This window comes from Cervus elaphus, chromosome 10, assembly GCF_910594005.1.
Source record: "Cervus elaphus chromosome 10, mCerEla1.1, whole genome shotgun sequence".
Lineage (NCBI taxonomy): Eukaryota > Metazoa > Chordata > Mammalia > Artiodactyla > Cervidae > Cervus > Cervus elaphus.
The window spans coordinates 49,061,581-49,084,352 of record NC_057824.1 but is presented as its reverse complement, the minus strand read 5'-3'; the positions used below and the strand labels follow the sequence as shown (position 1 = coordinate 49,084,352).

The 22,772-nt window shown below is 46.6% G+C and overlaps 1 long non-coding RNA gene across 1 annotated transcript; it reads right to left on the bottom strand.

The window, feature by feature from the left end:
- Positions 1 to 10,855: 10,855 nt before the first annotated feature.
- LOC122701774 lies at positions 10,856 to 22,772 on the bottom strand. The gene is made up of 4 exons (XR_006343120.1): positions 22,543 to 22,772; positions 21,980 to 22,458; positions 20,222 to 20,504; positions 10,856 to 16,426 (listed from the first exon to the last, which is right to left on the bottom strand). It is a non-coding gene; the product is annotated as an uncharacterized LOC122701774 (long non-coding RNA).

Sequence of the window (22,772 nt, the reverse complement as noted above, 5' to 3'; positions counted from 1 at the left end):
TGGGGAGCTGTTGAAAGTTTTAAGCAGGAGAATAGCATGATCATATATATGTCTTAACAGTCTCAGTCTGGCAGCACAAGGGAGAATGATATTGAGGGTAAGACCAGGAGATGCTTTGATCCTGGTGAGGCATGATTTAGGGAGGGTCTGGATTAAGCAGGGGATGAAGAATGGATGCCAGGGATATTTGATCATAGGATCACCAGGTCTGCTAAATAGAATGGATGCAGAGAGCAGAGGGAGGGGAATGTGCAGAGGAAGAAGAGCAAGAGGCCCAGTGCTGGGGATGATGGGCTTAACGATCAGGAGGATGTGCAGGGTGTGGGGATCCGAGGGGTATCAGCATCAGGATGGGCGAGAAAGCAGTTGCTCCCTTAGACTGGAGAGTGAGGAAAAGGTGAGCTTAGGGAAATATTCAGAAACCCATTTAAGAGAAGGTTGAAGAATAGCCTAAGAGGTGGGAGGCGAACAAGGAAGATGTGTGCCTACACCAAGGAAATAGAGTTTTAAGAAGAGCTGAGGACTTCCTGGTGGTCCAGTGGCTACTCTGCACTCCCAGTGCAGGGAGCCCCGGTTCGATCCCTGGTCAGGGAACTAGATCCCACATCCTGCAACTAAGACCCAGCTCAGCCAAATAAATAAACAAGTAAAAAGAAGAAGGGAAGGGTCCGTATTACCACACGCCGTGGAGATAGGTGAGAAACGAGATAGGAGAAATGAGATAGGTGGCGGGACACGTGGTTACAGGTTTGTATATGTACTTATTATAGTTAGTTGATTAATATCATTAATAAGTAATTGAAAGAGACCTGCACATGGTTAAGTCCCAGCTGGGAAGGTGGCAGCAGAGATGAGAGTGGCATACAGGACAGAAATGATTAATAACTTCCGCAGCACTTCTGCTATCGACTTGGTCTTTGTCTTGGGTCCCTTCCCGCCATACCTTGGGCTGTCTGCTCCCTGCTATCAGAAAAATCTCAATGGCAGACCTGTTCCTGACACAAATCAGTTTAAGATTTTCTTAGTCCTGTCTCACCTCTCACAGCTATTCTTCTTACACCAAGGTCTCTCACACTTCTGGGCCTCTGCATGGATAACTCCCATTGCTGAAGATGCTCGATTCCCTCTTTAGCCTGTTAACTCATAGACATCTTCCTAGATTCAACTCAAGCACCTTCTCCTAGACCCTTTTGGTCTCAGTGAAGTGTCTCTTCTGTGGATTTTGGCAGCCTCTTCTGCTCCCAACCCTCCTGGCTCTTATTGTGTATAATTATAAACCTATTTCTCCCTTAAAATTTATGACTTCTTTGAGGTAGGGGACTAAAGGTCATGTTTATATGTCCTCAACCAAACCCAGTGCCTGATGTATGCCGGCACTCAAGAAATATTTTATGAATGAAGAAGACACAGACTGCACTTCTTGAGACTCAATAAAAACAATAAAGACAAAACCTCTAATGGTGAAGTGTGTGCAGTGCTTTGGGAACTCTTCTTAGAAGATGTGGGTTTGATCCCTGAGTCGGGAAGATCCCTTGGAGAATGAAATGGGAACCCACGCCAGTGTTCTTGCTGGGAGAATCCCATGGACAGAGGAGCCTGGCAGGTTACAGTCCATGGGGTTTCAGAGTTGGATACAACTGAGGTTGACTAAGTGCACGCATGCACACACACACACACACATCACAGCTTCTTTATCCATTCATCCATCAAGGGACACTTTGGTTGTTTCCATGTCTTGGCTGTTGTAAATAATGCTGCAATGAACTTGGGGGTGTAGACATATTTTCAGGTTAGTGGTTTGTTTGTTTGTTTGTTTTTTCCAGATAAAGACCTAGAAGTGGAATTGCTGGATAATATAGTAGCTTTATTTTTAATTTTTTGAGGAACCACCATACTGTTTTCCATAGTGGCTGTACCAACTTACATTCTCCATAATGGTGCATGAGTGTTCACTTTTCTCCACATCCTTGCCAGCACTTGTTGTCTCTCATCTTTTTAATAATAACTATCTGACAGGTGTCAGATAATATCTCATTGTAGTTTTGATTTGCATTTTCCTGATATTGAGAAGTTTTTCATGTACCTGTTGGCCATTTGTTCTCTTGTTTGGAAAAATGTCTGATCAGGTCCTTTGTCCATTTTTTGATCAGTTTCTTTGCTTTTTGCAGTTGAGTTGTATAAGTAATTTATATATTTTGGGCATTAACCCCTTATCAGATACATGATTTGCAAATATTTTCTTCCATTCCATAGGTTGCCTTTTCATTTTGATAATGATTTCATTTGTTGTACAGAAACTTTTTACTTTGATGTAGTCTTGTTTATTTTTGCTTTCACTGCCTTTGCTTTAGTGTGTGAATGAGCTCTTAAAACTACTTTTGCCCTGAAGGCATTTACCAACTCAGCAGGGAACTGTTATGAAACTGATTACAGTTTCGATTACCTCATGGCTTGAGAGGGACAGAAGTGAAAGTCCAAGGGACATCTAAGGTGAGCGATAAGAGAAAGCCAACTCTCCCTAATCCAACTCATGTACTCAAGGTCAGGTTAGACAGAAGAGATGTAAACCTATGTTCTTACAGGGGTAAGATTCATGTGAGATGATAAACCAAACCTAGCCTCTCTGAGAAATGGTAGACTAAATTTGCATTTCAGAGATGATACAAGAAAACTCAAGCAGGAAATTTAGCTGAAAGTGGTTCCGGTTTTGATAGTGCTCCAGAGATATGGCAAAAGGGAATGTTCTATTGGAACAGTAGGGGAGATCTAGTTTCTTTGCATTCTTTCCTGTATTTGTTATATCAGTACTTTCATTTTAGTCATTCTAATGTTATTTGATATCATTGTATACATGTATTGTAATTTTGTATGTTGATCTTATATCCTGAGATCTTGTTGAAGTCACTTATTTTAGAAAGTTTTTTAAATTGTTGATTTTTTGAGGTTTTTTTTTTTGGTAGACAGTCATGTGTCATCTGAAAATAGGTATAATTTAATTTCTTCTTTTCCAATCTGTATGCTTTTAATTTCCTTTTCTTGCCTTATTGCATTGGTTATGGCTTATAGTATATTGAATAAGAGTGGTGAGAGCAGAAATCTTTGTTTTGTTCCCAGTATGAGGAGGAAAGCATTCAACGTTTCACTACTTAGGATAATGTTAACTGTAGGTCTTTAGTAGATGCTACTTTTTGGGTTGAAGAAGTTCCCTTCTATTCCTAGTTTGTGGAGAGTTTTTTTTTTTTAATCATGAATGGGTGTTGAATTTTGTCAAACACTTTTCTACATTGGTTGATATGATCATATGGCTTTTCTTCTTTAGCCTGTTAATGTGGTAGATTAAATTTTTAAAATTGAAGTATAGTTGATTTCAATGTTGTATTAATTTCTGCTATATATATATATATATATGAAAATGAAAGTGTTAGTTGCTCAGTCGTGTCCAACTCTTTGCAACCCCATGGACTGTAGCCCTCAACTTTTGCCTCCGAATGTTATTTTCCTGCTGTTCCTGCATTGCCTCCTTTGCTATAATAAATCTTAACCTTGAATATAACTTTATATGGCATCCTGGGAATCTGTTCAATGAGTCATCAAACTAGTTGTGGGAGCACTGAGACAGGAAGCTGTTTTTTTTTTTTTTTTGAAATTACAAATTCTATTTTTTTTAATTGTTACAAGATTAAAAACATAAACCATTTATGTGTGGCTGCACTGGGCCTTCGTTGCTGCGCAGGCTTCCTCCAGTCTTGGTGACCGGGGGCTGCTCTCTAGTTGTGGTGCATGGACTTCTCACTGCGGCGGCTGCTCTTGTTGCGGAGCACCGGCTCTAGACCTGTGGGCTTCAGTAGCGTCACGCGGGCTCTAGAGTGTGAGTTCAGTAGTTGTGGCTTAGTTGCTCTGAGGCATGTGGAATCTTCCTGAACCAGGGATTGGACCCATGTCCCCTGCATTGGCAGGCAGATTCTTCTCCACTGAGCCACCAGGGAAGTCCAAGATATATACTTTAAAAACACAAAAACAAAACTGAAATATAGTTGACATATGACGTTATGTTAGTTTTAGGTGTAAAACATAATGATTCAACATTTAAATATAATAAAAAGTGATTACCATGATAAGCCTAGTAACCGTCTGTCACCATACGGTTACTGTAGTATTATTGATTATATTCCTTATGTTATATATTCCCTCCCTGTGACTATTTTAAAACCGGAAGTTGGTATCTCTTAATCCCCTTCACCTATTTTGCCCATCCCCCACCCTCCTCTCTGTGGACAACCACCAATTTGTTCTCTGTATCTATGGGTCTGTTCCTGTAGGAAGACTATGTGGATAGGGAATTGCAGAGTTAATGTTAGAGCGCAGGGTTCCTATCTCCAAGTTTTTCTGTTGATAATAAGGTTCAGATATCACTCCCAAGGAGTTCTGTTTCCTTCCATACCGATCTCTCAGCTCTTGCTTAACTGGTTTCTTTATTCTCCACCTAACTTACCATGTCATGCTTTTCTTCTTCCCCCCCTTTTTTTTTTAAAAGCAAATCCTATCTTAGAGATCTTTTCCTTATTCTTTTCCAGACCTTCTTACTCCTGGCCCTCTCCTCTCTCTAGGTCAAATCATAACTTGCTCTTTTTGGAGACCCCAGCGTACTAATGTCTAACCCAGTGGTTCTCAACAGGGGAGATTTGTTCCCCTCAAGGGATACTGGGCAGTGCTTGGAGACGTTTTAAAAAATATCTTTTTGGCTACTTGAGTGGCATGTGGGATCTTAGTTCCCCGACCAGGGATCAAACCCACGCCCCCCTGCATTGAAGGCTCAGAGTCTTAACCACTGGACCACCAGAGAAGTCCCTGGAGGCATTTTCGACTGTCATAACTACAGGTTACTATTGGCATTTAATGGGAAGAGGCCAGAGATGCTGTTAAATATCCTACCATGCACAAGTCAGCCTTCCACGAGAGGGAATTATCCAACCCATAATGTCATAGCGCCAAAGTGAAGCAACCCTACTTTAAGCCTACGCCTGGGGAGACGGCATCTGACTCCTGACCGGCTCTTTGTAGTTGGAGCAGTTGTGCCAGGCCAGTCAAGGCTGAATTGTTTTGAATTTGTGGTGAATGACTTGACAATCCATGGCTTTGTGGGCTACATGGAGGGGAGTGGCTTCCTGCCACACAGCCAAAGGATAGGGCTGTGAACCTCTTTAGAATTCCACGGAGATTGAATTATAGTTGCCAGGATCTCACTGTGGGACGTGAAACCCAACAGCCTGGGTGGGTCACAGCCTTACCCACATGCTGGCCTGAGGCTTCAGTGGAGTGCTGGAGTGACAGGCGTCGTGATGATGGTGGTGATGGTTTCTTTCCCCGAATACTGGCCATCTGCTGCTTGTCCAGCATCGGCTGCCTGGTGCTTATGTTTTTACTGCTGGGTTTTGTGGCTGTGATTCTCATGTGTGTGCTTTGCAAATGACCTGGTTCGGTACAACTTGGATGAGATGATGACTGACCGGGGTGACAATGGCTGGAAAACTATCTATACAGATGTCTTCCGCTTTCCGCCATACTGTGGTCGGCTCTGTGTTGAGTTTGGCGTGGGTGCCCAGAAGTGTGGGGCATTGATTTCCTGATCTTTCTCTGGTGAAATGATGAGAATTTTTTAATTAAAATTTTTGGCTTCACTGGGTCTTCATTGCTTTGCGAGGGCATTCTATAGTTGCAGCGAGTGAGGGCTACTCTCTAAATGGCTGTGTGCTGGCTTCCCATTGCAGTGGCTTCGCTTTCAGAGCATAGATTCTACAATGCCTGGGCTTCAGTAGTTGCGGTACATGGGGTTAATTGCCCCTCAACATGTGGAATCTTCCCGGACCATGGATCAAACCTGTGTCCCCTGCATTGGTAGGCAGATTCCTTGTTGTTGTTATTTATTTACTTTGGCAGGCAGATTCTTAACCACTGGACCACCAGGGTAGACCGGTGATGAGAATTAATCAGGAATTTCTCTCAAGGGGTAGAAGTAAGTAGGTAGTTTGTTCAGAAAAGATTTGTGGATCTTCTTTTCCACCCAAGGTGAAGGGCAGACCTAAGACCATCACTCCAGCGGTGACAAGTATTATTTCATTTTAGGTTTTCTGTACCAAAGAACTGGGTGAGATCATTTTACTGGAATCCTGGCTCTGGGAGAATTGGGCTAATTCCTCTGAAATTGGTGGAAGCGGGACGTGTGACCTAATAAACTTTCCACTACTACCCCCAGGGTGCTGTATGGCTTGGTGTGTGTATCGTCAGGGGGCCGTTAGCTTGACACCATCTAGTTGTAGGTCCCAATTTGCTGCTTCTCTGGCTACACGTTCAGCCATCTCTTTTGGCAGACGGTAGGCCAGCGTTGGATGTGGTTCATCAATCTCTCCATTCATCAGTCTCTTCTCTGATGAGGATTTCTGGTTCCCTGGTGGGTAGGCCTTGACGTAGGAACTTAGAAATGTCATAGAACCTGGAAGAGAGTCAGTGTGAGGCTTCCTGCCTGGACCCTCACATGCCTGCTGGCTTGTCCAGGATCCACCATCCATCCAATGTCTTGTTCTTTTATTAAAAAAATTTTTTTTGGCTATGCTGCTGCGTGGCATATGGGATTGAGTCCATGCCCCCTACAGCACAAGTGTGGAGTCGTAACCCCTGGATTGTCAATGAAGTCCCCAATGTTTTATTCTTTATTTTTTTAAAAAAATTTATATTTATCTATTTATTTGATAAACAGTGCCAGGTCTTATTTGTGCCAGGTCTTAGTTGGGGCACACGGGGTCTTCTTTTAGTTGTGGCATGCAAACTCTTGTTGCAGCATGTGGGATCTAGTTCCCTGACCAGGGATTGAGCCCATGTCCCCTGCACTGCAAGGGGAATTCTTAACCGCTGGACCACCAAGGAGTCCCTCCCTGGCTTATTCTTAAATAAAGTTTTTATTTTATAATAGTTGTAGGTTTATAGAAAAGTTGCAAAGGTAGAGAATTCCCATATGCCCACACGTAGTTTCCCCTATTATTAACATTTAATGGTGCACTTGTTATAGTAACGAAACAATGCGCTGTGTTGTGCTAAGTGGCTTCAGGCATGTCCGACTCTTTGTGACTGATGGACTGTAGCCCGCCAGGCTCCTCTGTCCATGGTATTCTCCAGACAAGAATCCTGGAGTGGGTTGCCATGCCCTTCTCCAGGGGATCTTCCCAAGCCAGGGATCAAACCCACGTCTCTTGTGTCTTCTGTGTCGGCAGGCAGGTTCTTTACCACTAGCGCCACCTGGCAAACTCCAATGAACCAATACTAACATATTAGTAAATAAAGTTCATACTTCATCTAGATTCCCTTAGTTTTTACCCTGTGTTCTAAGATGCCATCCAGAGTAATTGCATTTCTTCATGTTTCTCAGGCTCTTCTTAGATATGACAGTTTCTCAGACTTCTCTTGTTTTTGATGACCTTGACAGTTGAGGACTCAAGACACTTTGCAGAATGTCCTCATCTGGGGTTTGTCTGAAGTTCTTCTCATGATAAGACTGGGGTTATGGACTTGGGGGGTAAAGGCCACAGACAGAGGCAAAGTACCGCTGTCATGACGTCATATCAAGGGCATCTCCTCTCAACATGTTGAATCACTGGTGATGTTGACCGTCACCTGGCTGAAGTCATGTATGTCCGGCTTCTCCACTATGAAGTCCCCCAACCCGTCCCATTTCCACACTGTGCTTTTTGGAAGGAAGTCACTATGTGCAGCCAACATAGTATCCTTTTTAACACATCAGATCTCGCTTTTCCTCTTATAAATTCTCACTTATTAGAGGCATTAATTGCTACTGAGTCCATATTTTCCCAAACATTTGATTTTAATGTTCTTTACACCAATACCAAACATTTATATAGCAAAGATGAATAATAAAGGCATGATTTGAGAGGCTAGTTCTCTTAATACTTCTGAGAACTCAAAACTAATGTCCTAAGAAGGCCTTTAAATACCATAATAGCCATTTTTTAGGAAAAACTTAAAACCATATTGCAGCTATAAGACCAAGGGAATTATTCTGAATGCTTCCCTTTGTCTCAAGGAAAGTTATCAGAAGAAATAGGATCATTTCAGTTCTCTTTAGAAAGCTTATTTTAAGAAGAGTCTTGGATCTTAAATATAATTTCCTCACGACTCTCTGAAGTTCCAAAAAGGGAAGCATGATTGTTAATGTTATATTTGTCCCTTTGTCATAGACAGGGCTATTTTCAGACTAGATAGAATGATCTGTGCTTTGTGCAGACTTCACAGTACATTGAGGGCTGTGGAAGAACCACCCTGAGTGCACACGTGGCCATATAATAGGACTTGAAACATGTTGTTACGCTTGTGTAGTACTGAAGACCATCTGAAGTTTTCTATTTTTGCTCTTATGACCTACTTATTAGAACCATGAGTTGTTTGATGCTGAGTTTCTGGACATGAGTAGTTATTAAGAGAAAATATGACTTTTTTTTTTTTTAACAAAATGGTTCCAGGAATACATTGTAGGGGAAAAGGATAAGTGTTTAAAATATATTGTTAAAATGCTCCCTGTGTTGAGAAACCTTTGTGCAATCCCTGACTTCATAATAAATAGGACATTTTGTGAGGATGTTCCATTGTTCTCCTTTTGCCCTTTTCCCTTTGATCAAATGCCACGGTCATATATGTGACTGGCCACATTGAGTCCAACATCTCTTGAGGACAGTGTTCCATCTCTGAGTGACTCTCACCAGCTCCAACTTACCCACCTTATTTTTACCCATGAGCATTTTGAAAAAGAAGAGTAATGAGGGAAGTAACCTTATCAGATGTTGAAACAACTTATACAGTAAAATAATTAAGATAATGATGTATTGGTGGAGATACAGACCGATAAATAGATTCAAGAAAGAACTCCAATTCAAATGGAATTTCACACATGATAAAGGTAGCATTTCAAAACAGCTGGGGAAAGATAGTTATTCACTAGACAATGTTGAGAGGTGGTGGGAGGGAGAAACCTGGATCTTGACCTAATTCCTTACACATAGTATTGAATTCCACTTGGATCCAAAATTTAAACTTAATAAAATGAAACCATGAGATACCATTATAAAGAGTTAGCATTTTAACAGTTCTGGAATGGAAAAGGTATAAAATTATGCAACATTTAGAAGCTAAAAAACAAAAATGCAGTAACCTCTGTTTGATTTAAAGACACACGTGCATGCACACACACAAACTCAAAAGACAAACGCCAAATCTGAAAGGCTTTCTGCAACCTTTTCATACACGAAGGGCTAACATTTTCAGAGGGTACAGATGTTCTTTGAGTGGGGAAAATAAAACAAAAAGGCAAAAAACACAGGAAAAGATGCCTAACCGTACAGTCAAATGTAAATCATTTCTGTCCCTCTAGGCTAAAAACAATGAAACTTCTGGAGGTGAGAAGTTCAAGGCCACCTGGGCCAGGCACCTTCTTAGGTTCACTGTGCCCTCTTTGGCATGTGGCCGTCCTCCTCCACGTGTTTATAGAATAGCTGCTGTAGCTCCAGGCATCATGACCACGATCTGGCAGAAACAAGGGGGCAGGTAGGGAAAAGGCCAAAGGCTCTTGCTCCAGAGTCTGCTCCTTGTCACATGTGTTTCTTGGAAGCCCAATTCTGATCCCATCTCCTTTGCTAGAACTGTCCTGGGGCTGCCTGGAAGGATGGGGAAGTGATTTTTTTTTTTAATTTTATACTAAAAAGTATACCACTTAGGGATTTTCACTAGGTGAACATGCCTGTCTGACCAGCACCCAGATCAAGAAACAGTGGCTCCTTGCAACTGCCCACATGCTCTCTCCCAGTCACTAGAGAAGGTGAGCATTTTTAATGGGCACCTTCGCACTGTGGCCAAAATTGGGTTAAGAAAGAAGACACCATGGAATATTACTCAGCCATTAAAAAGAATTCATTTGAATCAGTTCTAATGAGATGGATGAAACTGGAGCCCATTATACAGGGTGAAGTAAGCCAGAAAGATAAAGAACATTACAGCATACTAACACACATATATGGAATTTAGAAAGATGGTAATGATAACCCTATATGCAAAACAGAAAAAGAGACACAGAAATACAGAACAGACTTTTGAACTCTGTGGGAGAAGGTGAGGGTGGGATGTTTCGAAAGAACAGCATGTATACTATCTATGGTGAAACAGATCACCAGCCCAGGTGGGATGCATGAGACAAGTGCTCGGGCCTGGTGCACTGGGAAGACCCAGAGGAATCAGGTGGAGAGGGAGGTGGGAGGCGGGATCGGGATGGGGAATACGTGTAACTCTATGGCTGATTCATATCAATGTATGACAAAACCCACTGAAATGTTGTGAAGTAATTAGCCTCCAACTAATAAAAAAAAAAAAAACTATTAAAAAAAGAAAAGAACAAAAGAATATCAGAGACCAGCAGTCTGTCACACCCATCACTTTATATATTCGCCCCAAAGGCACTCTTATCATCGATCTACTCAAATCTTTCATTCTCAGTCCAAGAAATTTTATATTTTAAGAGACAATGGCTGAAATTTACATTTCCTCTAATTTCATAATGTGAGCCTGGGACCAGGAACACCTGGCCTGAATGGGAACTTTCTGCAGTCTTAGATTCATAGGCAGCTGCATCGAGATGGTCCCTGGGGGACACTGACCAGGTCTGAGTTTTGAGGTGTCCGTGAATACAGAGACATCCTGGAGAACCCGTCCCATGAATGGGATGAACATGAGAACATTTGCAATTCATACACATTTTTTAAGAGGTGAGAAAACCCACAAGTAAGATAGGTATGGCCAAATCTTAGAACAGAATTCAGAATTTATTCCTTATTACAGTACACATATTGGAGAAAACATCTTTCTTATGAAACAGAGGCCACTTTTCTCCGGGCACCCCACCTCCCCAACATTCTGATGTTCATCTTGGAGAGAATCCGTTTGCAGGAGGCATCCAGCAGCATCCTGATACCAGCTAATTCACATGCAGCAGAAACTCTACAAATGCCGTAACTGTAAGGGCTTTCGGGAAAAGCAAAGCCCATTCAACGTCAGAGAATTCACACTGGAGAAAAACCACATGCGCGTCATAGCTGTGAAAGCGCTTTTAGATGGTGCTCAGAGCTAATTAGACATCTGGGATTTCAGAGTGGATAGGAGCCCTGGGAGCAGAAGGGATGAGGAAGAACCTTCAATCAGAGTTCCAGCCTCGGACAATGTCGGCTGATTCACGGGGACGGGAAGCAGGCGTGTGTGCTGAATGGGGGAGGCCGTCCGGGGGAGGTGTGGGGTACACTGAACTCATTCACGCTGGAGAGCAGCCTGTGAGTGGAACCAACGTGGAGCATCATCTTTGGGGAATTTACAGGAAAGAAACACTCTTATTGGAAAGATTGTGGGAGAGCTTTTAGCCAGTAATCAGACTAATTCATTCTGGAGAAAAGCCTTGATTGTGGAGAATGAGGAAAAGCCTTCAGGTCTTTTCTTTATTGGATTTCAGAGAATCTTCAGTGATAAATGGGGAAACTTTGAGGAGGGGAGGGGGTTCAGGGTTTATTGTCAATTAAAGCATTAAGTAGGGGCTTAAACTTTATTGCTTCTTTCACTGCAACCAAGATTTCCATTTCATTCTCTGTCTCATAGAATATATATATATATTTTTTTTATTTATTTATTTATCTCTAATGACTTAGGAAGATAAGCTTATAAACTTGCTTTTATAAGCTTAACTTCTATTCCTGGTAGGTATTTAGTCCAGTTTTGCTGAATGAATGAGGTAATACAACAGGCAAACAGCAGAGTCAGCCTAGTCTGAACCTTCAAGGGCAGGACTCCATAAATTGTGGAGGGTGTGAAAGGACTGTGTGGAGGGGGCGAGGCTTACTGGCAGGATCTGGAGGTTGCAAATTCTACCCTAATTGCAACACATTCGTGTTCAGCCCCCATTAGCTTGAGAAACTTCTATGGGCCACGTCTCTTTACTGCTGAAGACTATTTTGAGATGGGAAAAGAGGGGGGCCAATTTTTTCTCCAGTTCTGAATGCATCTGACAGCTACATGAGGAGAATACCAGTTTCACTTTGTTTTATATTTAAAACTAGACATTTAAAGAGGAAGGGCTAGAGTTCATAAGTTCAATTTCTCTTTTCATGAAGCAAGGGTCAGGCACATTTTCTTGTGTTGAAGCAACACAAAAACCACATAGTGATGAAAATTGGATCAGAAGAAAGCTTCATCTAGTCCTTATCCACCGACTGCGTTCTCACCTCCCAACCAAACTCCTTATCCCTAGCCTGGGATTCTAAGTCTTCTAGGAGACATCCTTGCTCTTGCCACTATATCCATTCCCCAGTTGAGGAAGAAGTGATTCAGGTCCTGTGCGTTTCTGGCTCCTGACTTTGCTTAGAGAAGATAGGAAGGAAAGGTAAAGAAAAAAGGGCCAGGTGGCAAAGGGACAAAACATGGAGAATGTGGGAAGTGGCCTCAAGTCAGGGCACCCTATTCCCCAAAGGACATGAAATGTCACTTAGGCTGGCTGGAGAGTAACGAAAAAGCCTGGTTTTCCATCAGTTAAGTTCTGGCTGCCATACATTTCCTTTATCTAGTACATGGGGCTCATAAAACCCTGCTGTATGACAATGGCCTCCTCTAGAATTCATCCAACCTAACTCACCATTTGCCAATTCCAGCTTGCTTCTCCTTCTGCCACGGCCTTCTGACCCATGCTCAGGCTCTGCATCCAGAGACTAACACCCACCCCCCACCCCTTCCATGCTGATTTGTTGTAAAGTTCCTCATGGAGCCGCAATTTAGAAGACCCAGGCTCATACATCTGAAACTGTCCTGAATCTATCTTTCCTCATCAGTGCCCTGAAGGCTCTGGGAATCAGAAGTGCTCAAGCTGCTTGCCGGTGTGGGCTATGACCAATCTTGACCTGTATTTCCTACCATACAATTAAGGTTTCCAGCGGCTAAATTGGGCTGATTTTCCATTTGGAGCTGTACCAAGAGTCGTGGGGGCTCTGAGGAGTTGATGACAGGGAAGTTCAGAGGAGCACCATGTTGGCTAAGAATGCCTTAGGCTGCAAATAGCAGAAATGTGCTTAGAAAATAAAGACAGTTCAATTTAAAGATCAGTAAGACTGGAAGTAGGTGGTTCCAGGCTAGGTGTGGTGGCTCAGCGGTATCATCGAGGTCCTAGCCTTTTTTGGTCTGTCTACTCGGCCAACCTTGGTATGTTGGCTTTCTCCCTTGGTCTTGTTGACACCTGGTCTCAAAATGGCTGCCACAGCTCCAAGTATCAAATCTCAAACATCCCTGTTCAAAGCAGGAGGAAGAGACGGGCCTCTTCATTCTCCTTTAATCAGGAAGCAAAATCTTCCCAGAAGGTCCCCCAGCCACTTCCCTGTAAGTCATGTTGGCAGAACTGTCGCATGCCTGATTCTGAGCCGACAGACAGCAGAGGGACTAAGTCAGGAGTCTGCTGCAATGATACACATGGGGGAGGCAGGCCTGGCGAGCCCTGGGGAGGCTCTAGGGCTGGCTCCTCTCTCTGCCTTTCCTGGAGCCCTGCCTCTAATCTGGACATCCTTTGTCTTCTTCCCAAAGAGGCTCATTAATCCCCCAGCGATAAGTATTGTTTTGCCTTTCTTCAATCTCCAACCTTCCACCTCAATGTACTTCTGGCCTTACTTGCCCTCGAGACCTCCTGTCACACACTGCCTATGCAGTCTGATTTGGAGGTTCAAATTTCCTAAAAGAGGAATCTGCCTGGCCTGACTGGCTTTCCAAATATTCACTGAGTCAGGGGACTTCAAAAGTTGTTGACCAGTGTACACAGATCCTGGGTCACTGACCTGCATGAGTGTGTGAGTGTGTGTGTGAGTGTGTGTGTGTGTGTTTGTGTGTGTGGTTCGAGGAGGACAGAGGCAGAGTCATGTGATGCAACACAGCCACCTGGGCTGAACGAGGTGGGGTATGGGGGTGGGGCAGGACAGAGGGCGTGGACAGTGGCTCCTGGAGCCCAGGGCAACAAGATAAGGAAATTAGGCCAGTCTACTAGAGAGATGCCAGGTGGACACAAGAGGGAAAAGGCCATTTTGCACATTTCAGTCCCGTTTCAGTGGTTGCCAAGTGGAGAAGAGAGGAATCCGGCTGGCAGACGAAATCAAGGCCCTTGACCTGTGGCTGCAGCTGAACCTGCCCAGCTGGATCCAGTTGTTCAGGTCACTCACTCTGAGGGCCCGTTACTTGACTTACAGAATGAACAACATAATCAGTTTCTTGAGTCTGCCCTGATATATCCCCTGAATTCCCACAGGAGAAATTCCAGGGACTGCTAGTAGGAAGCCAGGCTTTCTCATGAACATGGCTTTAATAGGGCCTGGCAGCATCTGGTACCCGCTGGACTTAGAGCTTAGAAACCATTTTGTGGCTTTGGCAGGCCACGGAAGAGACTGGAGAAGCAGGACTAACTCAACATGATACCACGTAACGGGGACAGAAAATGGACTGGTGATTCCAGCAAAGGGAGTGAAAAGTCCCACAACACGAAAATGAGAACATGCAAGACCTGGGAAGCCTCGCTCCTCTACTTCTTAGTTGCATGCCCTTGGGCAGGTTACTGCACCTCTCTAGGTCTTAGTTTCTTCATCTGTAACGTGAGGATAGAAACATCCCATTTCAAGGGTTGTTGGGAGGATTAAATGAGACCCTGTGTGTAAAGCACTAAACGCATGTGAGTGACTGCTGTCCTCAGAGCCTGTCACATGCTCGGGTGGGGCCGAGCCCCAGGGGAGAGCCCGCTGGCTGGCACCCATCAAAAGAGCTGGCGTGGCGTGGCGGTTCTGATGGGGAGCTCCACTGGGGCCCTCCATGGTGGCGAGTGGGGCTGGGGGTGACTGGTGCACCCCATGAAGCACTTGACAGCTTTCCTTCTAGTTTCTTGAGCGATTTCCTAGAGGCCTTTGGAACAGCTTTCACCCAGCCCCCCAGGAGTTAAGAGTCTCTAACTTCGCAGAGCTTACAGTCCCTGTCCCTCCAGTCCCCTCTCTCCCAACAGCCTTCCCTGGTTTAGCCATTTCAATCTCCTCTGCCTGTTTCTATCACTTCCTACTCTATTTGTTCCTTGGATAGGCCCTTCAAGGAGTGATCTGAGAGGGTATCTGGAGATCTACTATAAGTGACGTTCCAGCTCTAAACTCCCAGGACAGGAGCACAGAAATCCAGTGACCAGCTGTCCTCCTGCCCAGAGACCGCCATGTGAGCTCATGAGCCTCTGGTACGCAGGCAAAGAGGCGGCTGGCAAGGACCCTCCCTTTTTCTCCTTAATTCTCCATGATCTACTCATCCTTTCACCGGGTTCAAGGCTTTACTGGGTTCAAGTTTCAGCTGTTCAGAGCAGCCTTGCCTTTCTAGGAAATGCAGTTCTGATGGGCAATGCCAGATCTAGGGACTAGCTCTTATCATCTCCACCTCCAACATTTCTAACTTACTAGATTTGAAAGACATTTAGAAGAGCACGCCATGGCTATATAAATCCATGGATATATACACAGAGTCTGTCCCTGTTTTGTTTTGTTTGTAGGGGAGATAGAGATTTTGCAGTTGACAAAAGACAAGAGATGTTCCTGCATTTTGTGCTTGGGACCCAGCGCTCTGTTTTATGGTAAAGGATGATACATTTGTGGCGGCCAGCACAGGTGGGACCTTTCAGTACAGTCGCTAACATCTGTTCTCCTGTTACCTCCTTGCTGGTAACTCTGGTTGCTGGCAGCTACAGGAGCGCCCAGTGTCGGATGAATAACTGCTACGTGCCAGGTGTTAATTGAGGCACTATGAATATAGAGATGCTTCAGACATAGGTCTTGATCTCAAAGAGCTCCAAGTTCATCTTCGGGGTGGACCCTGAGCCAGCTACCCTTAACCAGGACACTAGCCAGCTCTCCAACATACTAATTTCTTGCTTGTTCCCACCTCCCCAGTCAAGGTCACTCCCAAGGTTAGTGCAATGCATGACAGCCAGCAGTGCCCCCCAGACAGAGCCAAGGGCCTCTGCCACCTTATGGACATCAGCGCTAATCCAGCTTTCAGGTCAGGGATGGGGGAAGAGGTGGCAATAAAGATGAGATCACCTTCCTCCTGTGTGACCCGGAAGAGAATGGCCGACAGCCATCCCCGAGAAGGCAGGTCATGTCTTCAGTCAAGGGTAAGCGTGTCTCCATGCGTGATGACCCTGAGCCACAAATCCATCTGTCTGCGTCCACAGCTGTATGCAGTCACCGATCCCCATGGCATCCCAAGTCCCTCGGCGCTCAGAGGTGCTGTGAGTCCAAGGGACACTGGGTGGTTCTTCCTCAAAGAGCTTTACATCTGTCTGAGGAGGAAAATGCATGAGAAGGTCAGGAAGGACCAGAGCTTGGCTGGGTGCAAGAGGGGGCTCGGGGCCCAGTGGACCCAGTGAGCAGAGTGCAGGCTGGGAGCCCAACTGCAGGCCCGCAGGGTCCCAGGAAGCCTTCATGGAAGAGGTGGGCTTTGGGCCGTGTTTGGCAGGTGGGAAGCACTCCTGGGGTAGCTTCTTGTGAGCCAGAACTGTGGGTGCTCCAAACACAGTTCCTCTGTTGCCCCCTTGGGAAACAGAGGATCCAACCAGTGGTTCTGCTTCTGGCTGCTGTAATCCCAACAGCCAGAGGCTCAAGGGTCCGTGCCGGCACAGAGCTACAGAGCTTGGTTTGCCTGAACGGAGGTGCCTGTGACACTCTCATTTCCGACGGCGTCAACACAGTGTGAGGCCAGGGCCACGGCATGCTGTCGGAACCTATGCCCAGCCATTCTGCCAGAGCAGCATGGTGGGGGCTGTCCTGGGGGGACCGCCGCTCCTCAGAGGCCAGGATCTGGAGCCTTTACGCGGAAGGTAGCACGCTGGGACAGCACAGGCTCTAAGCCTGGCACAACGCACGTGGCCAAACACTTGCATCCGATTCTGGCAGAAGATCAATGAATTCACACGGCAGAGGAAATCTTTGAACATTCTGAATACGGGGAAATTTCCATTCATCTCGTAACTCATACTAGAGAGATTCCCCCATGAATGGCGTCAATGTAGGAAAATCCTCCGAGTGCGGCAGCAGCTATCAGAACTCACGGGGGAGGGACGGGGGCACGGACGCAGAGAGCGCGTTAACAAAGAGCTCAGCCTGGAGCCCAAAACACCGAAAAACCTGTATCTTCATTAGCGCAGTGGCGCTTTGAGAAAGCACAACTTGGCCGAGTCATTCTGGAGCTAAGTCTTTCACAGGTGATGAATCGGGGGTGATGATCAGTTCAGGAGAAATCAGCCCTCATTCATCACTCGAGGGCTCGGGCTGGAGAGAGGGCAGATGCTCATCGTGAATGAGGGGGACTCTTGGGAGTCCTCTGGCCTCGGGAAACTGGGAGGCCATGCAGGGCCCATGGGAGGACAGTCAGCGGTACCTCAGAGCACAGGTTGTATACAATGGTCATGGATGAGAAAGACATGGTGAGAGGGCCAATTTAGATAACGATTTTGTTGGAACTTGCACTTTTAGCACCTGTAATGGAACGACAGGCTTGGCCTAGAAGGAACGCAAACACCCTGTGGGGGAGGCTGGTTCGGTGACAAGGTCATGCCCCTGCGCCCCTGGGGTCCACTTGCCCCTGGGGGACCTGGTGCCTTTTGCAAGAGACAAGCAGAGGGGCTCCCAAGCTCTCAGCAGTATACTTTCCCACAGGGCCTCCGTGTCCCTGTTTCTTCACAGTCCCGCCTCCTTCCTCTCCTGGCAGGCAGTAAGTCCTGGCCTTGTGTCTGCCATGTGCCCACCTGACTCTGGTGTTTCCCAGGGGACAGCAGGCCACCTGCCCACGAAGAGGCTGGTGACCACCATTACCTTTGACAACTCACGAATGTGCCCCAGGGATGCTGCTGTACCTGGACCATTCATCCATCCATTCTACAAGTATCTTTCGAGCATCTGCTCAACTCTGTAGCTGGCACATTGTTTGTGCTGGGATCAAGGACAGGGGAGAAAGGAAGTGTCAGTCACAAGGGGCTTGGGCTACCCAGGGAAAGAGGGGAGTCAGGAAAACAGGAGTACCTTCGAGACTGCAGGGGTGTCTGTGTCCTGGCTTTCGGATGGGCCTTTGGAGAGAGTGCTGGGAAGGGAGGAGGAAGAACTCTGATCTAACGACTGCCTCCCACACGACAGGCTACCATGTGCTTCTCTGAGACCCCTGCCTGTGTGACCTGTGATCTCTACTTTGTAAAGAAAAGATGAGTGCACGGCTAGCAGGCGGCACAGCCGGTCTAGGTCTGTCTCACTCCTGATGCCACTGTCTGTCCATCAGCGCTGGGAGAGAAAGGGTCCTTTAGCACCACTGTTCCTTGGGTAATGTTTCCAGAGGCTTCAGGGACAGTGAGAGGCCCCTGGTGAAACAGGAAGAGAGGGGACGGAAGCGGGGAAGGGCATTGGCTTTTGTAGACTCTAGTGGGCAGGGAAAGACATTCATTCATTCACTCCTCTGTTCATCCATTAGGAAAATCTTCACTGAGCCCTATGGAGGGCCAGGTGCTGTGCTTCGGTGCTGGGGACGTGAGTGAGCAAGATGGACACACTCCTGCCTTCATGGAACTTCTAGGAGGAGGCAGGCGATCCAACAGGCTACGTGTTTGGAAAGGGGGAGCCCAGAGGAGAATCCTGACCCTTACTCGCATCACTGAGGCTGACTTCTGGGAAGGGGCGACATGTCAGGGAAGACCTGAAAGATAAGCATCAACCTGGTGTGTGCTGGGGAGCGTCTTCCAGAGAACGACGATGGCAGGTCTGTGGATGAGGAGCAGGACGGGACGGAGCTGACGTGGAGGGAGGGAGGCGAGGAGGGACCAGGTCACCTGGGGCTCCTAGAAGGCGCTCAGACTGGACCCAGCGAACAATAGGAAGCCGCGGAGAATGTTAATCTTGGGGAGGCCCTGGGCAGTCTTAGTCCATCCCTTCCCTGCAAGCCCGGGCCGTCCAAGGATTCTTCACACCAGGGCAGATATAGTCGGTGTGTGGGTTCTGTCCTTTTTCTTCACTAACTAAGGAGGTTTTCCATGAGGCGCCGCTAGCAGAGTGAGCGATAAAGCTCGAACTAAGTGCCGGTGCCTTGATCCCAAGGAGGAAACCTTTGGTGCGTGAAGGGCGGACCTGAGAGTCCAACGGATCTTCCGGGCAGACGTGCGTGGGTGGGCACTCCCCTCTTGTGGCCGAAGCGGGTACTGCACCCGTGTTCCCAAACAGGCCCGGCTCTAGGCTCTCCCTGGGGAAGCCCGGAAACAGGCCGCGGCGGCGGCACAGAGCTGGGGACTCCGGGAAGTTTCCCACCTGAAACCTTTTTTTGTTTGTTTGTTTTTGTTTTGCTTTTTAAATGAGAAACCTGAACGGTGGAGAAAATGTGTGTGTATATATATATATGTGTGTGTGTGTGTGTGTATATATATGCTTAAAATCACTGGTAACGCTGAGTGTCTTTCTAGCATTTTCTTTCTAAGCATAAAAAAAGACACTCAGCGTTATCAGTGATTCTGGAATACGTGACTAAAAATTTTCAATGTTGTTTATATGTATTTTAAAACTTGGACGTGTACTACTTTTGTTGATTAGAGGGTTGGGGGGGGGAAGTATTTTGTTGTTTTTAAAAAGAGCAGAAGTGACAGAAAAGTGCCCCAAGACGGGGGCTGAAGTGGAGGCCAGGTGGCTGAGAGCCGAGCCGAGCCACTGCCCCGGCAGCCCTGTGTCTTTCCGCAGCTGCAAAGCGCCAGCGTGGCTGCCGGGGACCAGGCTGCCTGGGGGCTGCCCGCCCGGCCGTTTCTGTCTAGCTGAGCCCTTCGGCTCACACAGACCTGGGCTCCGGGTGCCTGCCCCTCTGTCTTTGTCTCACGCGCTTGCCCTTCTCCCGTCAGGGTCGCACCCTCCCAGTCTGGTCTCACAGTGGCCCCGACCGCCCGCCGGGTTCTGGGTGACCCGGACGCATATTCCTCAGGCTCACCCTAGAGGATTCTCTGCTGTGTGAGCTCTGACGCAGGATGAGGGCTGGGTCGGCTCAGAAACTATAGAGCCACGCCTGATCCATCCACGGGGTCTCTGCCTTTGCCCGCCGAGGGCAAGGAGCTCACCTGGCTGGCTGTTCTGGTCTCTCTGGTCACCTTCCCGGCTCCTCTCTTGTCTCTCCTGCTCGAAACTCTTCTCTGGGGCAGGCCAGCTGCTCAACCTCCCCTCTGGGAGGTTCCCCGGACGCCGGTCTATGGGACTGGATCTGGGCGGAGGCCAAGGACACAGACCCCGCCATTGCTGGGGTCATTCATTCTTGACTGGAGAAGTCCCCAAGGAGGCTTAACTTGTGCCGTGGGAGGGTTATGTTTCAGATAAACTCTTCATGAGCTTAATTTCAGAAATGTTCTGAAATACACAAGTTTTTTGAAAAAAATAAAAGTCTCTTGATTATGGAAAATTTCAATCCCACTTTCTAGTTGGAGATACAATACTGTAGACTATTGTACAATATTACAACAAACTCTCATGTTCCCATCCCCCGACCTCCGTATTCATTTCCTGCCGTTCCTGTTTCTAGCTCGCCGCACCATACTTTTGTGTGTGTGTGTGTGTGTAGTATTTTTTTTTTCCCTTTCAGTATTTATTTATTTGGCTGCACTGGGTCTTAGCTGCAGCACATGGGATCTTTGATCTTGATTGCAGCATGAGAGATTTGTTTTAGTTTCGGCATTTGAACTTAGAGATCTACTTCCCTGACCAGGGATTGAACTTGGGCCCCTTGCATTGGGATCCTGGTTTTAGCTACTGGACCAGGGAAGTAGGGAACTCCATAGGGAAGTCCCTATGGAGTATTTTAAAAATAAATCTTAGACAGTATATCTTTTTGCCCCCCTGATATATAACTCAGTATGTATCTCTAGTAGATTCAAATTATATTACACTTGATGTTTTGGGGAATATATATAACAGAATAGTAATCTCCTGGACCTATCTCCATCTCCAGTAATTATATGGTGGTTTAGTCTCAAAGTCGCATCCACCTCTTGCGATCCCGTGGACTACATATAGCCTGCGAGGCTCCTCTGTCCATGGAATTCTCCAGGGAAGAATACTGGGGTGGGTAGCCACTTCCTTCTCCAGGGGATCTTCCCAACCCAGGAATTGAATCCTGGTCTCCTGCATTCCAGGAAGATTCTTTACCAACTGAGCTGGGAGGAAAGTAATCATGCCAATCTCCTTTCATCTACTGTCCCCTACCCCACCAGATCTGATGTTTTTCAAGGAAACCTCAGGCATCATTTCACCCATAAGATCTGCAGTGTGTGTCTTCAAAACACTTTTTCTTTGTAAAGAATAAACCCCAATAGCATTATCACAACTAAAAATTTTGAACAGTAATTCCTTAATATCATTCATGTTCACATTTCCTTGATTTAAAAAAAAAAAAAATCTTCAATTGGTTGTTAGAATCATGACCCAAATCAGGTCTACAGGTTGCATTTAGTTGACAGTCTCTTCAGGTTTACTTCCCTCTTAAAATTTTTTTTCCCATTTTTATCTTGTAATTTGTTGAAGTATTTCAGCAGTTTGTCCTTAGTACGAAGTGATACAAGTGATACTTAACAGACGCTCGAGCGCCAACTCTGTGCCAGGCACTGTGCTTTGTGCTGGAAATAAAGGCGTGAGCAGATCCGGGGCAAATCACTTGACACTCTCTGGACTTGGCTACCCCCTTCTCTAACAGTAAAGAGGGTTGGACTAGATGCTGTCTCTAAAGGCTCCAATCTGATCCACTCGGATCCCCCCTCTCATCACTACGATCCACTGTGTGAGTCTCCGCAAATTTCAACCAAACTTATTCCCAGGGGGCGGCCGCCCACCTGCCTGGGTGATCAGAGGCCAAGGTGACGGCGGGACGACGTCGCCCGGATGCCGCAAAGTCGTTCTGCCCGCGGTGGCCAGCGGCATAACAGCAACCCTTCTGACCTTGAGTACTGGCCGGCCCTGCCCAACTACACTTCCCACAGTTCTCTGCGGCCAGCCGGTTACCACGGAAACAGGCTGGGCTCGTCGGTTCACCAACCGTCGGGGGTCTGGGCCTGCGGGTGATCGTGTGCAGATGAGCCTCCACTCTCCGTGGCTTCCGAACGCCGGTCACGCGCCCTCGCCCCTTGGTTCTGGTGCCCGAGGAGGCCGAGCCATTTGACTGGGCCGCGGCCGTCGGGAGGCTGAACTACACTTCCCAGGAGTCTCCGGGCACACCCCGCTTCCGGTCGCGGGCCGCCGAAAAGATAACAAGGAGTTGTCAAGGAGACCGGTCCGGGGGTATTTGGGGCCCTTAAGTCCGTGGACAAAGGAGCTGGAGACAGAGAAGGACAAAAGAAATGAGGAGGATGGGAAAACTGGTTATAAAGCAACATAAGGTACACTCCCTCCTGTTTACCTTTTTAGTGTCCACGAATGCTCAGGGTCAACGCGGGCGTCGCACAGCCCTCTGGGAAGTGTGGGTGGTGCTGCCCTAAGGGCTATGGGAAATGTAGTCATTGATTAACAGCCACTACCTGGAGCATTCACAGTCGAGGATGTGGGATTGAGTCCTCCCTACCTCTCCCGTTTCCGCTCAAACACGTTTGTCTGGCCAATACTTACAGAATCTTTCCCTTTCTCTTCTTG